Source organism: Pelodiscus sinensis, chromosome 13 (genome assembly GCF_049634645.1).
Source record: "Pelodiscus sinensis isolate JC-2024 chromosome 13, ASM4963464v1, whole genome shotgun sequence".
Taxonomy (NCBI): Eukaryota; Metazoa; Chordata; order Testudines; family Trionychidae; genus Pelodiscus; species Pelodiscus sinensis.
Genome location: NC_134723.1, coordinates 39,181,075 through 39,193,877, shown reverse-complemented (window position 1 = coordinate 39,193,877; position 12,803 = coordinate 39,181,075). Strand labels below are relative to the sequence as shown.

At 46.9% G+C, this 12,803-nt stretch overlaps 1 long non-coding RNA gene across 1 annotated transcript in view; it reads right to left on the bottom strand.

The window, feature by feature from the left end:
- The window catches only part of LOC112546101 (uncharacterized), a 52,191-nt gene extending 47,702 nt beyond the window's left edge, over positions 1–4,489 (bottom strand). The window contains exon 1 of the long non-coding RNA XR_012907028.1: positions 4,329–4,489. This is a non-coding gene — a long non-coding RNA (uncharacterized LOC112546101). The remainder of the gene's footprint in view (positions 1–4,328) is intronic.
- Between the last annotated feature and the right edge of the window lie 8,314 nt (positions 4,490–12,803).

The window sequence follows — 12,803 nt, the reverse complement described above, 5'->3', positions numbered from 1 at the left end:
GGAGGGCTTTGTCTTCCTTGACTACAGGATGCTGTACCAAGGAGGACTGCTAAGTAGGGATGGGGTTAACCTATCAAGGAAGAGGAAGAAATTATTTGGACACAGACTGGCTGACCCAGTGAGGGGGGCTTTAAACTAGGTTCAACAGGAGCAGGTGACCAAAGTCCACAGGTAAGTGAAAAACACAGAGACCTGGGAGATGGGTCGGAAATGGGAGGGAGCATGGGCTATAATAGCAGAGATAAAAAAAAAGGAGGGAGAAGGAAGAACTGGGGAAGGGGAGCAACAATCAAATCAGTATCTTAGATGTCTGTAAACAAATGAAAGGAGTTGGGGAAATAAGCAGGAAGAACTTGAAGTGTTAATAAATAAACAACTATAATATAGTTGTATCAGACTTGGTGGGATAATACACATGACTGGAATATTGGTATAGATGGGTACAGGTTGCTTGGGAAGGATAGTCAGGGGGAAAAGGAGGAGGTGTTTCCTTATATATTAAAAATGTATACACTTGGTCTGAGGTGGCGATGGACATGGACATAGGAGACAGACGTGTTGAGAGTCTCTCAATTAGGTTAAAGGGGTAAAAAACAAGGCTGATGTCATACTAAGGGTCTACTACATACCACCTGCCCAGGCAAAAAGAGGTGGATGAGGCTTTTTTTTAAAACTTACAAAGTCATACAAACCCAGGATTTGGTGGTGATGGGGGACTTCAGCTATCCAGACAATGTTGGGAAACTAACATAGCAGGGCACAGATTAGTTAATAATTTTTTGAACTGCATTCAAGATAATGTTTTATTTCAGAAAATTGAGAAAACTACTAGGAGAGAAGCTGTTCTAGAACTGACTTTAACAAATAGGGAGGAACGGATTGAAAATTTGAAAGCGGAAGGTAGCTTGGGTGAAAGTGATCATAGAGTTCGTGATTCTAAGGAATGGCAGAAAGGAGAACAGCAAGATACAGACAATGGATTTCAGGAAGCCAGTTTTTAGTAAACTCAGGCTATGTCTATATAGCAGTGTTATTTTGGAATGACTGATGTTATTCCAAAATAACAAAGAGCATGTATACACTGCAAGCCATTATTTTGAAATAATGTCTGACTCCTGTAGCCCTCATTCCTCGAGGAGTAAGGGACATTGAAGGAAAAGTTTTCTTCCTTCGACTTCCTGCGGTGTAGACAGCACCAACTGTTGAAATAAGCTAGTCAACTTAAGCTACGCAACTAACTTAGCTCAAGTTGCATAGCTTATTTCAGCTTTAGCCCTGTGATGTAGACGTGCCCTCAGAGAGCTATTAGGTAAGGTCCCATGGGAAGCAAGACTAAGGAAAAACAACCTAAGAGAGCTGGCAATTTTTTTCAAAGGGATATTATTAAGGGTCCAAAAGCAAACTATTCCATTGCATAAGAAGCATAGAAAGTATGGGAAGAGACCACCTTGGCTTAAACAGGAGACCTTACATGATCTAAAAATTAAAAAAAAGGAGTCATATGAAAAGTAGAAACTAGGTCAATTTACAAAGAATGAATATAAGCAAATAATGCAAATATGCAGGGGGTAAGATTAGAAAGGTAAAGGCACAAAATGAGCTCAAATTAGCTAGAGACAAAGGATAACAAGATGACATTCTACAAATATATTCGAAGCAAGAGGAAGATCAAGGACAAAATAGGCCCATTGCTCAGTGGAGAGGGAGAAACAACTACAGGAAATTTGGAAATGGCAGAGGTGCTTAATGACTTCTTTGTTTCAGTTTGTTCTCAAGAAGATTGAGAGTGATGGGATGCCCGACACAATGAATGCTAATGCAAATGGGGTAGATTTTGAAATTAAAATAAAAAAAGAACAAATTAAAAATCAAGTTAGATGTCTTCAAGTCACCAGGGCCTGATGAAATGCACCCTGGAATACTCAAGGATTTGATAGAGGAGGTAACTGACTTTTCAAAAAAGATAACTAAAAGCTCAGATATCTGTTCAATATCTTCATCAATGATTTAGATATTGGCAGAGAGTATGCTTCTTAAGTTTACAGAGGATACCAAGATGGGAGAGGTTGCACATTCTTTGGAAGATAGGGTCAAAGTTCAAAATGATCTGGACAAACCACAGAAATGGTCTGAGGTACATAGGATGAAGTTTAATGAGGACAAATGGAAAGTACTCCACTTAGGAAGGAACAATCAGTTTCACACATACAGAATGGGAAGCAACTTTCTAAGAAGGAGTATTGCAGAAAGGAATCTGGTGCTCGTAGTGGACCCACAAGCTAAATTTGAGTCAACAGTGTGACACCGTTGCAAAAAAAGTAAACATGATTCTAGGATGCATTAACAGGACTGTTGTGAGCAAGACATGAGAAGTCATTCTTCTGCTTTTCGCTATGCTGATTAGGCCTCAACTGGAGTAGTGTGTCCAGTTCTGGGCATCATATTTCAAGAAAGATGTGGAAAAATTGGAGAAGGTCCAGAGAAGAGGAACAGAAATTATTAAAGATCTAGAAAACATGACTTATGAGGGAAGACTGAAATAATTGGGCTTGTTTAATTTATAAAAGAACAGACTGAGAGAGGACATGATAGCAGTTTTCTGGTATCTAAAAGGGTGTCACAAGGAGTAGGGAGAGAAATTGTTCTCCTTGGCCTCCGATGATAGGACAAGAAGCAGTGGGCTTAAACTGCAGCAAGGGAGATTTATATTGGACATTAAGAAATACTTCCTAATCGTCAGAGTAGTTAAACATTGGAATAAATTGCCTAGGGAGGTTGTGTAATCTCCACCACTGAAGATATATAAGAGCAAGTTGGATAGACATCTATCAAAGATGATCTGACAGTGCTTGGTCTTGCCATGAGGGCAAGGTCCCTCCAGTTCTAGTATTCTATGATTCTCTAGGATTATACCAATTGGAGGAACAGAGATATTTGCCAGGCAATCCTTCAATATTATCTTTAGAACTCTTATGATACCAGCACCCCAAATTATGTCAGGAATGAGTTCTAATGTATTCTTATAACATTATTTTCCCTCTATAGCTGAATTCACTCTCTCCTCTGGGTTTACAAGGAGATATACAATTCCCAAGAGAACTAAAGTACCAAGAATATCATACATACCCTCCTGATGGTGATGATCAGGGCTTGACAAATGGCGGCGAAACCTACTTGCCAGCCCCGCACCGCGCATGTGCAAGACCTGCATTGTGCAGGCACAAGTCCCGCATTGCACATGTGTGCGCTGCTGGTGAATGGGGCAACCAGCTGAAATCTACTTGCCACCCAGCTGATTAGCAGAGCACCCACAGAGCCCACAGCTGGCAGCATATGTTTCCACTGGTGGTACACATCCACACATGCCTCAGTGCACATAAAATGTATTCTAAATGAATGGAGATGCCTATCTCCTAAAACTGGAAGGGACCTTGAAAGGTCATTGAGTCCAGTCCCCTGCCTTCACAGCAGGCCCAAGTACCATCCCTGACAGATTTTGCCCCAGATCCCTAAATGGCCTCCTCAAGGATTGAACTCACAACCCTGGGTTTAGCAAGCCAATGCTCAAACCACTGAACTATCCCTCCCCCCTTTGCACACAGATAGAAAAAATTAGAGGGAACATTGACCCCAACTTCCTGCCCCAGGCCTCAAACTACTTCCACACCCAATTCCCAGAGCCTGCACCACCTGCTGCATCCCCATCTCCTGCCCATGTCTTGAAACCTTGCCTGGATTCTGGACCCCTTGGTTCCAGCCTGGAGCCATATCATGGATCCCAAATCCCTCATCCCAGTCTCCACCCCGGAGTGCACCCCCCCCCCCCAGTGGAGCCCTCACCCTCCTGCAGTCCGATCCCTGTTCCAGTCCACAGCCCTCTCTCACACTCTGAACCCTGCACTTCTTCAGGAGTGTCTTTGATCACCAAATCCACACACTATGCCGAGTCTGAATCATCTCTCCACTGGCTGGTAGAAATCCTCAGTAGGAATCCATGCAGCATTTCCTCCGCTGTGGAGCACTGCTAAACAGCCAGCTCACCAATTAACCACTCAGATAGGTCACAAGAATGCAGCCCTAAAGAAAGCCTAGTTACAATATAAAAGCTGTTCCATATAAACAACATGGAAACGACTCTTTCCCCGTCTACATTTAAAGAAAACAGAAGAATCACACCAGCTGAGAAAGTGAATTAGAACAGTTTGACTAAATTCTGAACAATGTTCAAAGCATAGAACTAACTCAGAAGTCATTTTCCTTCCCAGTTTCCTTTTGCTGTAACTAACACTTCCCGTGTTCCATGGTAAAGGGTTAACAACATCACTAACCTGCTTCAGGGTGAGGAACAGCAGCCTGCTTTCTGCCCCTGAGCTCAGCTTCTCCCAGCTCACACAGGACACGTGGCCCTTAGCAAAGCAGCTGCTCTGCCTGCTTGCTAATGGTGTCTGATCCCAGCACTAGGCACAGAACCTATTGGAGCTGACCACACAATTACCACACCCAACTCCAGAAGTTTCTGGGTGTGGCGTGCTAAATCCACCTAGCAACAGTGACCCAGGCACAACTTACTACTACTTTCCCCCATAGGGGAAAGTAGGTCTCTTAAGGAGATATATCCCTATTAGGTACATGGGTTACAAAAGCAGTCACAGAACCGAGGCTGGGAAGGGTCATCTCTCCCTGGCATCCACAGCCCTAGAGGTAGGGAAAATTGCATTTTTTTACCTGCTGCTGCAACCTTGAACATCCTAAATTCCTCCATCTTCTCTTTCACTCCCACCCTGATCAATTGCATTTGTTATATGGCTAAATGATCAATTGCATGATTGCACACTTGCCAAAGAAACCTGATTGTTCAGAGCAAGATTCTGTGCCATGTCTAATCTTTGCCCCTCCCTTCCCTCATCACTACAAAGCTGACCTAAGTGAGACTCAACTATCTGACTTCAAAGCCATTTGATACTGACTTGTGTTTTTCTTGCAGTGTGCTGGCTTTCTACCTTCCTGGTCCTGATCCCTATCCCCAATCTTCCTCAATAATCAGAATGTTGCTTCAATCCTGCCCCTTTGTTTCCAATGTTTTCTGTCCCTGGTAAGCAGCTCAGAGTCTGCTTTTGTGACACCGAAACCATGCAGGGTTCTCGCTCTCAACTGAGGCTGTTCCCCAGTTAGAGCTAGGGATTAGGGATGTAAGTGACTAATCAATTAGTCAACTATCTGAGAAGCCAAAGTTTATTGGATAGTCGACACACTAGCCAACTAGTCGCTTCCCCCCCATGTTGCTGCCTCGATTAGAAAGAGACAGCAAGTAGAGGTAGGGGGAGAAGCGGAGGGACTTTTGGGGGGAGGCAGTTTGGGGCTCTTGTACATTTCAAAGCGGAAGCGCTGCATGGAGCCTAGGGCCAGCAGGGAATTTGGAGGGGATTACGTGGCATTCAGTCTTTGAAATGCACAAGAGCCTCTGCTGGGTCTGGAAGGGGGTTGTGACTTGGGGCACGGGTACAGGAGGAGGTGCACATGTTTGAGCTGTGACATAGGGCAAGAAGGGTTGTGACTTGAGGGGATGTGGAGACCAGAAGCCAGGGTTCAGAGGGTTTGGATTATGTAGGGTATGGCTGCAGGGGTTCAGAGGAGTTTGGATTACATGGGGCTATAGGGACAGGAGAAGGGGGACAGGCTGGGATGCCTCAGGCTAGGAAGAGCTTACCTATGTAGCTCCCAGCCAGCAGCCAATCCTGTCCCTCAGTTAGGCTCCCTGCCTGCCCAGTCCTCTCACATGCCATTTAAAGTGGCTACCTTAGGGGGACCTTGTGCTGCTCTGAGACACATAAGCCCTAGGGCCCAGGAACTTCACGTGCTGCCTGCCCTGTAAACAGGCAGCTCCTATTGTTCAGAAGCCACCCAATGGGAGCTTTAAGACTGGGCTGGGGGTGGGGTAGTGCACAAAGCCCGCCCCTGGTTCTGCTGCTCAGAGAGGCATCTGGCCCCCTCAGCTGGTTACTGTGAATGGCAGGCAGGGTGCATGACTGAGGGACCTGCTGGCTGAGAGCTGCCTAGGTAAGCATCTCCTGGCCAGAGCCTACACTTGACAACCCAGCCCCTGCTCCCCCCAGTCCTTTCCCCCTCCTTCTGCATTCCTACCCACCAGGGGCCATTTTGTTCACACCCTGCCCCTAGTAGCCCTATATGCACTGTACAGGCTGTGTGGTATGGAGTGTACAAACTCCACACTGGGGAGCAAGGAGTTAAGGGATTATTTTGGGCTCAGACAGCCCTACCACACCTGCAGCTTATGGGCCATCTGCTGAAGGAATTAAAAAGCAGGTAATTGGCCCATGCCTGGGGTGGTGGTGTAGCGTGGCAGAGCAGTAGGGGAATAGACTTGTAGCCCAGAGTGCCAGCAGGGCAGAGGGAATCCTGAAAGCTCTGACACGACTGAAGAAGGGGGTTTTCCTGAGGCAACCAGAGAGGGATGGAACCTCTGGCCCTTAATAATTCCCTTTTACTTCCTTTGGTTTGGATTTCCCCACTCTGTGAAGGCCTTTGACTAAACCAACTGTGAGGAGAAGGGGCCTCTAAGAAGAATGGACTAAAGCAGACTTAGTTGCCAGGCTACTAGTAGCCCAAAGGGCCCTGAGTTGGAGCCTGGTGGAACAGGAGGACCTGGGCTCCCTTCCTACAACTCCTTTCTCAGGCATGGGTTACAGCTGGGACCATGCTTTCCAACCAGACCCACGGTGAAGACCATTACATTCTCAAACACCACATAGGGTCAGATTAATGGCAAAGTTCACTTACTCCTGATTATTTTCAGGAATATGGGCATTGTGCAAAAGGGTTTTTCTTGTGCAAGAAGGGGCAGTGTAGATGCTCTTTCTGGTGCAAGAGCCTCTTCTGTAAAAATGGTAGCTCATTAGGTATGCAAATGAGGATATTTCCTGCTTAACCTCATTTGCATATTTCTGGCACAACAACCTGCCAATGTAGACATAGCCCCCCTGTTCAGTGACCATTGTAACAGATATGTGAGTAGAAAAAATCTGTTTCTGCCTTGGAAGTGTAACCTACTGGTCACTATGCACTAAGCATTCCCTTCTGATGGCTCTAGAGAGGATTCAAGTCTGTTACAGCCCTTCTTAAAGAGTGTAGTTTGAAGTTCAAGGAGTGGAAGTGTGTAGGTTATCAGTTTGGACCCTGTTATTAGCCAGGATGTCAATCATCACAGAAATAGTCCATTCTGAGTTCTCCTGAAAAGTATGGATATTCAAATCAGTTCAGATAATAACTCATCGAAACAGTATTTTTCCTTTCTAGTCATCTTTGTAGTCCCGGGTTCAAGTCAGAGATGGGAGGTAGAAATATCCAAGTAGCCTAAGTTTGCATCCTCAGGTGATTCAGACAACACAGGTAGGACATGACCAGGCATCCACATCACCTGGGCTACGTCTACACTGGCCCCTTTTCCGGAAGGGGCATGTAAATTTCATGAGTCGTAGTAGGGAAATGCGCAGGGGATTTAAATATCCCCCGCAGCATTTAAATAAAAATGTCCGCCGCTTTTTTCCGGCTTTTAAAAAAGCCGGAAAAGAGCGTCTACACTGGCCCCGATTCTCTGGAAAAAGCGCCCTTTTCCGGAGGCTCTTATTCCTACTTCAAAGCCTCCGGAAAAGGGCGCTTTTTCCGGAGAATCGGGGCCAGTGTAGACGCTCTTTTCCGGCTTTTTTAAAAGCCGGAAAAAAGCGGCGGACATTTTTATTTAAATGCCGCGGGGGATATTTAAATCCCCTGCGCATTTCCCTACGACGACTCATGAAATTTACATGCCCCTTCCGGAAAAGGGGCCAGTGTAGACGTAGCCCTGATGTTTACCCATTACTACTTGGAGTGTCGTCTTTTCAATTCTAGTTGTTGCACTTGTGGGGAGGGCACAGAAGTACTCAGGGCCAGCTACAGCCTTGTTTCAGAAGAGCTGCCTAACCACACAAAGGACCATAGTGTAGGCAGGCCTACTGATGGGGTGGGAAGGGGAAGAGGGCAGTTTCCTTGGGGCCTGGAGATTCAAAAGGGCCTGGGCTCCCAGCCTCCGCTGTTACTATGGCAGCCACTGTAGCTATGGAGGCAGCCGCTGCAGCCAGAGCCCTGGACCCTTTAAATGTGGCATGGTGTGCTCCAGGCCCTGCTAAGGGCTGGGGAGGTGCACCACGCTCTGGGCAGGATTAAGGGATGCCATGGGGCACTCCAGGCAGCACTCATGGCTAGCTTCTCCAGGCCTCACCCCTTCCAGGAACGCAGAGCCACTTGTCCCCCCATGCCTTGCTCAGGGGCCTTGGAAGTTATCGTTGCTTGTGGGTATAGGTGTGCATAGATGCCAAAGGCAAGCACCAGTTACTGTGCTTCAGCAAGGAGGAGCAGGCAAGAACAAGAATCATCATGAAAATATGCTTTAAAACTGCATAGGAAGGCATGGGTCGGGTTAGGTAGCCAGCAAATGCAGGAGGATGAGGGGAAGTAGCAGACAGAGGAATGATGCTCATGGAAGAAAACAGAGAGGTTTGATGGTTCGCAGAGGAAGCTGCTGCCTCTGAAGTTTAAAAGTAGTTCTCATTGGCAATGTGGAGATCCGCTTGCTGCTTCTGTCACCAATAAGCCTTTGGTAGATTTTTCAACGTAAAGAAGGAAGATTTTCCATGAGCACCTTCATTCAGAGATATGTGTGTGTGTGTTTTTAATGGTAAAGAAAATGTTTTCTAGTGCTACACAGGAACAGTAATGAGGAGACCAAGGGTTGGTTGGTTGGTTGGTTTTCACAACTAACTTTAGCTGGACCTCATTTAGGCTTGGTTCATCTGTAAAATAAGGACAACACTCTGGAAAGCTTTGGAAAGTCTCTGGTGGTGGGGGGTCTAAGCAGACCCCACAAGGTGGCTTACAGGCAGAGAAATGAGAGAGGAGCATCTTTAGCTAGCGTAGCTGTTCATAAACCCTTCATACTATCTTTGTACTCTGGGGCTTTGTCTATACTCGCGGCTTCTTGCGCAAGTACGGCCGTTCTTGCGCAAGAATCTACAGACCGTCTACACTGCCTGCCTGCTCTTGCGCAAGGAAATTTACAGTACAGCGTGGTAAGAGAGGGCTCCTTGTGCAAGAGTTACACTCTCTTTTTTTATCAGGTGTAAACCCTCTTACGCAGGAGCTCTTGCACAAGAGGGCAGAGTGAATGCTCGGCAGGGATGTCTTGCTCAAGAAAGCCCTATGGCTAAAATGGCCACCAGAGTTTTCTTGCGCAAGAGAGCATCCACACTGCCATGGGAACTCTTGCGCAAAAGCACAGCTCGCACATGGCAGTGTGGACATTTTCTTGTGCAAGACTTCTTGCACAAGAACCCTTCCGCAAGATGTTCTTGCGCAAGAAGCCGCCAGTGTAGACATACCCTGGGGATTTCGGAGCCAACTCATTGTCCTCACCTGTGCGCAGTGTTCCTATAGAGTGAGGGCCCAAACCTGTCTCCACTCCATACCACAGAGCAAAGGTAAAGAGAAGACTGAACTCCCTTTAGGGAACAGCGTGAGCACAGATTATCTCTGAAGGCTGTGCCTCTTTAACCTTGATCTACTTTGTATGTGACAAAGCACTGTATGAAGTCTTTGATAGCGCAGTGTTGTATTGAGGAGCTTAAAGATTTATGACTGGAAGTTACCAGATTTATTTTCAGACTGGAGCCTAGCTTCTTCCCCAATTTACATGCTTCCACGCTTATTGGCATTGTTGGCTGTTCCCTCTGCGTCAGCATCAGGATCACAATACATATAGAAATGGTTTTAGCAGTCGGTAACTTGCCATTTCAAACACGTATAAAGTTTCAGAAGAAGTTGTCCGTTCAAGGTAATACAATCACATCCTACCCAGGGAACAATGCACATTGCATAACTTTTTAAAATAATTGCTTATTTTATCCCAAACAAATGCACACAGAAGAAGAGTGATACATAATAGCAAAAAGCATAGAAGAAAAAAGCCGTGAGTATAAACACAGATGGCTGTATTGTTTGTATGCAAGGAAAAAAGGGCATTGTTGTGCACTCAGAGCAGCAATAACCTTGGAATAAAACATAATAAAAAGTACCAAAATATTCTATTAAAGTCTCAAGAAAGAAGCTTTGTCGGGGCTGGATCCTCAGTAAGGAGAATAACCTGCCAATTAATCCAGTAATTTTCATAGATGTGCAAATACACAGAGCTGATCCATTGAGTTCCGTTGATGCTGTTTACTGTCCAGCATGGCCAGAGTTGCTATACTTGAGCCTGTTTTCAAGGACAATAAAGCAATCCTCCCTCCCAGCTCTGCATCCAACGACCTGCTCTTGTAGTATAGGACAGTGGCTCTCAGCCAGGGATACAGGTACTCTGGCCAGGCCTTCTGACAGAAGGAGGGAGGGTGGGAGCAAAGGAGACAGACAACTGCTCCAGGTCTGGATGATACAAAACGGTGCAGAGCTTCCGGCTACCACTAGTGTGGCAGCGGTGGTGGATAGAGTCTCCGGCCCTTTAAACCACTTGCAGAGCACCACTCAGCATGCTCTGGGAAGCATTAAGGAATGGGGGGGCACACCATGGTCCGGGAGATGCTGGGGGCTGGTTACCTCAGCCTCACCCCTTCTGCTCAAGGCCCCACCTCTTCCAGGGATGCGAAACAGCCCCCCACCCCAGCCTTGCCCAGGGGTCCGGAAAGGCTGTCAGCCTGGCAGACTTCTAGGGTTATGCAAGGGTTTTCAGGGGGTTCAGAACTCCTCTAGATCAGTATTTCTCAACCTGAGGATTGCAACCCCTGGGGGGATGCAGGATAGCTTTGGGGGCTCACAAGTATAGGGCTGACATTTGGGATGTGAAGCCAAGCAATTGAGGCCTCCACAAGAAGGGGCCAAGCAAAGTTAAGGTACGCCTTCAGCCCTGGGTTGTGGAGACTGGGCTTTAGACGAGGCTGACAAGTAAAATGCAAGCACAATGTTTATATTCCAGCTTCCATAATGATGTCACAATGATATGGGTAAAAATGAGAAAGTTGCCATTTTTCAGTCATAGTGGGTGTGATACTTTCATATTTTGATGTCTGATTTTGTAAGCAAGTAGTTTTTAAATGAAGTGAAACATGGGTACAGAAGGCAAAACAGACTCCTGAAGGCGGTACCCTGGTAGGCTGAAAAGGTGAAGAGTCACTGATGGGACGAGAACCTGCTTTGGTTCTTAACAGAGACCTCCAGAGTAGGGATGTTAACTATTAGTTAATTGAATAGCGGATTAACCTCATGAATTCTTATTGGTTAGTCAACTGTTCTATAGTCCCTGGGCAGCCCCTGTCCGGGGGGCAGGTCTGAGCTCCCCGACACGGCACAAGCCGGAACTGAGCCGGGCTGCCTGCCCACCTGGCTCCTAATACACTTTAAATGCAGAGCTGCAGCGGGGGTAGGTCCAGGACCCAGTGCAAGCTGGGACTGAGCTGGGCTGCTGTCCAGCCTGCTAAAAATTAACTGGCAAGGGCTGTGGGGGGGAAATGCGTGTAGTCTATAGCATTAACTTATAAGCTTTTGTTTATCCGTTAATTGACTATACTATTGTATCCCTACTCCAGAACACTGTTCCAAAGGACAGTGGTATGCTCAGAGAAGCTCCCCAGTGGTACTACACACAGCATAGATAAGAAAAGCTTTTTAAAGAATTAGATGCTTAATAGATCCCTTTAAACTCTTGAGGGATGGGAACTTCTGTTAGAACCAGACTGTGCCCCTGGCATTTTGTTGGGGAGGGGCAGGACAGAACGGTAGGGTGCAGCCTGCTCCCTCTGTATCTGCTGAAGAGGTTGTGGGGAGCAACAGGTCCCTGACTTCTCTTTCCCAACACTTGGCAGTCAGGTGGGCACATGGACAGTGAGGGTATGTCTACACTACCACCCTAGTTCGAACTAGGGTGGTTAATGTAGGCAACCGAAGTTGCAAATGAAGTCTGGGATTTGAATTTCCCAGGCTTCATTTGCATCTTGCCGGGCACCGCCATTTTTAAATCCCCTGGCATTTTGTTGGGGAGGGGCAGGGCAGAACAGTAGGGTCCACGAGGAGTAACGGTAGTTCGGAATAGAGAGCCTAGTCCGAACTACCTACTCCGTGCCGCGTGTAGCCGCCGGCACAGAGTCCGAACTAGCGGGGATTTAAAAATGGCGGCGCCCAGCAAGATGCAAATGAAGCCCGGGAAATTCAAATTCCGGGCTTCATTTGCAACTCCGGTTGCCTACATTAACCACTCTAGTTGGAACTAGGGTGGTAGTGTAGACATACCCTGAGTGTGTTACCATGCTTCCATATCAGGTGCAGCTGGGCCTTCTCCTCAGGCAGTCAGCTACTTCACTGACTTAGGGATTTGACCCTGTTCCCAAACAAGAGGCTCTTCCTCTTCGAAACAATGCATTGTCGTCACCAGGATAAGCCCTTCTCCTCACAGACACTTTGCCCTGCCTAGGCCAGAGAGCCTCGCTGCACATTAAAACAGACTGTCTCTTCCCCCACTCAAATGCCAAAGAGGCTTTCTGCTGGCAGTCTCGGCTGGCAGCCCTGAACAAGAGCACATGTTCATGTTGAGCCCCAAGCCCAAACTGTTACCCTTGTCCCCCCGCACCTCCCTTAGCCTGCTTTTTTCCTTCTCTTAGTCCAGGTCTTACAAACAGTCTCACCAACCAGGGCCGGCCCACAACATTTTGGCACCTGAGGCGGGGAACCTCAAATGATGCCCCCATGCCACCTTTTCTCCTGCCTGC